Source organism: Physella acuta, unplaced genomic scaffold (assembly GCF_028476545.2).
Source record: "Physella acuta isolate Inbredline_101_S28 unplaced genomic scaffold, ASM2847654v3 ptg000369l, whole genome shotgun sequence".
In the NCBI taxonomy this organism is placed as follows: domain Eukaryota; kingdom Metazoa; phylum Mollusca; class Gastropoda; family Physidae; genus Physella; species Physella acuta.
In genome coordinates this window covers 1-4,852 of record NW_026731888.1, presented here as the reverse complement: position 1 = coordinate 4,852, position 4,852 = coordinate 1, and positions in this window count along the sequence as shown.

Here is a 4,852-nt window from a genome sequence, read left to right as displayed (position 1 = left end):
GAGGCGTAGCGGGGGGGGGGGGGGGGGGGGGGGGGGGCGGGGGACATATGTCCCCCGGGCGCCGACCTTAGGGGGGGCGCCAAATTAAAAGTTTGAGGGGGGGGGGGGGTGCAAATCAAAAGTTTGTCCCCGGGCGCCGGGAAGGGTCGCTACGCCTCTGAGTTTAAGTGCCTAAAAGCTTACATAGTTTTCTAGTTGAACAAAAAATGTATTGTGATGGGTGTATGAACAAAACATGTATTGTGATGGGTGTATGACATTTAGTCCCACCAGAGGTGAGTGGACAAATGGTTGTAGACCCTTGAAAGTCACACTAGAATGGAGCTGACATGAGATTGTTATACATGACCATTTGACCATGATTGGAAATGGACAATGCAATCCTCATGGTTGCAGCTACTTCTTGTTCTCAAGTTTTTACCCCCCTGGCTTTCAACCACACTTAAAGGCATTAGACCTACCTGCAGTCCTACATTCTATGTTTCATGTTTGTACCTCTGTGCCATTATTGTAAATAAGAACACAATTTTTAGATGACCATCCACTGCCCATCACTGCTTGCTTGCAAGAGTTTTTATTTTTATTTTTTTACATTTGGATGATTTTTTCTTTAGAAAAGAACATGTTATAGAGAACGCATGGGTATATTAATGATTAAATTAGCATTGGGACTTTCTGTCAATAAAACAAGTGTCATCCTATCTTTTCTTGTCTGTTTGTGGAGTATCTGTTTGTGGAGTATCTGTTAGTCGAGTGTCTGTTTTAGTGGAGTGTCTGTTAGTGGAGTGTCTGTTAGTCGAGTGTCTGTTAGTGGAGTGTCTGTTAGTCGAGTGTCTGTTAGTGGAGTATCTTGTTGTGGAGTATCTGTTAGTGAGTATCTTGTTGTGGAGTATCTGTTATTGGAGTGTCTGTTATTGGAGTGTCTGTTAGTGGAGTATCTGTTCGTGGAGTGTCTGTTCGTGGAGTGTCTGTTAGTGGTGATTCCAGTCAGAATGTGCTGTAGCTGGTAGTGAGCACGCAGGCGAGTTACAAGAATAATAAACTTTTATAATAACAAGCTTTCATATGAATAATATGCACTAAAAAGAAGAAAAGAAAATTATTTTCTTTAAATATATAATATATAGAAGCACATATAGCGCCCCCCCCCCCCCACACACACATACACACACTTTTCTTATCAAATAAATCAGGTCATCAAAACTACCTATGATACGCCTATTTCCAACTCTCATTAAAATCGATGACAGTCCCCTATTCTTAACTCTATCTCAAAACCTATCCCTGACCACATCCTAAGCATATCACAAAATCCTCTCTTTTTCCATTTTCCTGTCCATGGCCCTATCCCATCTCTAACGCCAATCCTATTCCACACCTAATCCTTGTTTTGGAGGTGTTAGATAAAAATGACATGTTCTATGGACTTACTTAATATCCTACCGAAACTGGCCTATTGCTTTAGAAACATTATTATGCTAGTAGTTTATTTCTATCACCACAAAGCCTTGACTCTATTAATCCAAATTAAAAATAAAAGTATTAGCTAAATTACTATTATATTTCTAGTAATCATTTGTTTGAATATTTCTAGCCTTTGTAAAACCGGAGGTAATTTTGTACTTATTTCACAATGTATTAAAATATGCTTGAAAAATATGCTTTCTGGCAACAATAATTTGGAACCAGCTTTTCACGCCTATAGAAATAACACAAAAACCCTCAATTATCCAAACTATTTTTGGATAAAGCTATATTTCCCTCGATTTGTTTACCCAAGCTACCCCCCTAGATTCCCTTGTATGTGTATAGGCAGTAATTTGTTCTTGTATAGTGGCCCCACCTTTTTTTGGAAAGAAAAACAGATTGTGAACCACTGCTCACCTCATGTGATTTGATTAGTAGACTGGGTGTAGAGCTGCCGTGAAAGGGCTTCACTGTTTGGAAGGTTTATGTTGCTGATAGATACACGGTATCTTGTTTATTTGTCTTATTCTACTCTGCTAGTTATTTATTTTAAGATAGGGTTCGTGTTTTAACTTATGTTTACTAAGTAAATATCGAAATGGAAGCACAAAGCATGCGACATATTCGTTAAAAAAAAAAGAAACAAACATTTTCAATGTTCATTTTTCTTCATAGGATAGTTTTTGTTCCTTATAAAACAAGTTGCCTTTTTTTTTCTTCTATTTTTCCCTTTAATTTCCACCAACTTCTTAACCTCTACGATGGCCATTTATTACCTCTCTGTTCAATAGTGCAAGAAAATAGGGTTCTGATTTGTCCGGTCTGTCTCCTAAGGGGGTAATCCATAAATGACGATTTTTACCCCCCCCTCCCTCCACATCGTCACAAAAAGCCAGACCCCCCACCCTAAAATGACGTCACACCTCAGCCTACAACCCCCCCCCCCCCCTCAAAATTGCAGTTTAATTTTTTTTAAACATCGATATTTTTCCAAAATCTTGTCTGAAATCTGTCGAAATAGAGTATTTTAATCAATTCCTATTGTGATTTATTAAAACAGTTTTCTAAAACGCGAAATAACGACAAAAATGTTTTCTAACATTGCTTTTTTTTATAACGTTAAAGTGTGACGTCGCACCATCTGACCCCCCCCCCGTCTCATCACACACTGTCACAAAATTACGGACCACCCCTCCCCCTACGAGTGTGTGCGTCATTTATGGGCGACCCCTAATTCAAGAAAATAGTGCAAGCACATGATGCTGTGGTTTAAATCCTAACATTGTCTTAGACTGCGAATTAGTAATACAAAGTTAATAAAAAGTCTAGTGACAATTTAAGCGTAATTTCCTTATGTTATCTAAAAAATAGATCTGTCGTAGCGTAAAGCACACACGGGGACAAAACATAAGACGTATAATGCTGGGGTGCGTTCAAGCTAGGGAGAACGATCGGTTTGTAGGTGTTTATGTAATTTTAAATTTTTTTTTTGTGACCAAACGAAAGGGTATTTTTGAAAACTTTCTTCGGCAATATTGTTCTAAATTATGGCAGGAATCGATTGGTAAATGTTTCAAGTCTCTAAGTGGTCTGGTTGCCGAGATATGGGCCAAAAACTGCATTTTTTCGAGGTTTTTCGGCTTTTCCGGGAAATCCAGGAAGGAATTCCGGGAATTTTTTTGGCCCACAATCATCCTCGGAACTTGCATAACATATTTGCTTTTGGAACTAGTCCTCGATATTGCTTTGTTGAGGAGGAGATACGACTTAAAGCTGCGGACACACATCCACACATCCATCCATCCATCCAGAAATGACGAATTATTAAACGCAATTGCCAGTATGGAAATTGCGCTAAAAAAAGGTTAGCTGTAGCGAAATACATGCGATAAGCAATCATTGAAACATATAGGGTTAGTATTCACTCAATTTTGTTGCTCTCTTGTGAGGATTCTAACACTATAGGCTATTTATAATTTCTTGGTGCAAAAGTTGTGCTTCTATTATCTGCCCCTCGTGATCGGTCATCAGTCCGTCATTCCAAATCCTCTTTAAACATGTTTACCATCTTGTCCTAGATATTCCACATCTGCTTCAAGAAGTTCCTGATATTGTTACAAAAGTTCCCCTTCCAACCGTCAATGTCCCCTATGCCTGTTATATGTCATCATAAATGTAGTCATACTTTAACAACATAGTTAGCCGTACATCATTTATCTAGATGTATATAACAAGATCGTACAGCTGGTTTGAAATTGACATTATCGCTTATCTGGTCTTAATGTAGACCTACAACCTAATTATGTTTGCCATTTATCGATTGAACATTTACAAATAGAGTTATACGGAATCTTGTGGGGATTATTTCCACTGTTATACCGCGTTTATACTCGCAAGATTAGTACCCCCCCCCCCCCCCCCCCCCCACACACACACACAAACATGTTCTGATACAATTAACTTACGGCGAAGTTTTTTTTTCTAGACGTCCATAGACGTGTAAATGCAGTTTTAGCAGAGTTTCTTCTAGGCATCTCTTTGGGGGGGGGAGTGGGGGGGGGGGCGAAGAAAGTCTACCGCCTCCCCCCCCCCCCCCCCCCCCGACGAGATGGAATTTATATGGTAAACATACACTTTTACTAGTGTCCGCCCCCCCCCCCCCCCGAAAAATGTTGACAACCTCCCCGAAAATATTTAAGTGCCCCCCCCCCCCCCCCCGGAGAAAAAAGTCTGGAAGAAACATTGAGTTTTAGGGCGTCCTGTATGTGCTAAATCCTGATTCAAATTGAAAAATGTTCACTTGCATTGAATAATTTGGTCTGAGGTCGAACGCCTATCGAACCTGCTCAGCCATATCGCCTCTCCACGCTTAGAGTGTTTAGGAGTGTAAGTGATTCGTACCCGCTGGTCCCGTTCTCATTAGAGCAGCGCGCACACAGACCATGTTCCCTCAAACGCTTTCCATTTGCCTCTTGCCATTTGATTTGTTGGGTTCTTAAGTGAAACAAACAGCACTAGCCTCGCTCGTGCAGTGCCTCGTGTCTTTCTGAATATCAGGCTTGACGAGAAAAAATGCCGCTTATTCCCTCTGTCTGCAGAAAGTTATCTGTCCTTGTCAATAAACGTAATAGCTTGCCCGTTGGAAAATCTTTTTATCTGCCCTTGTCTGTGTGAGTTAGCTATGGGTTAGAATTTTTTCTTTCTTTGTTACCCATCAGATGATGCATGTTTCCTTAAAACTAACATGTCATTCCCACCACTATCAGTTGGTTTATTTTTACCCGTGAGCTCTGTTCTCCCTTGAAATTACCTACCCCTTAGAGATGAGTTATATCGTTGACGACAAGACTAGATAGTCAGGGGAGATTACTGGACATTTTTTTCT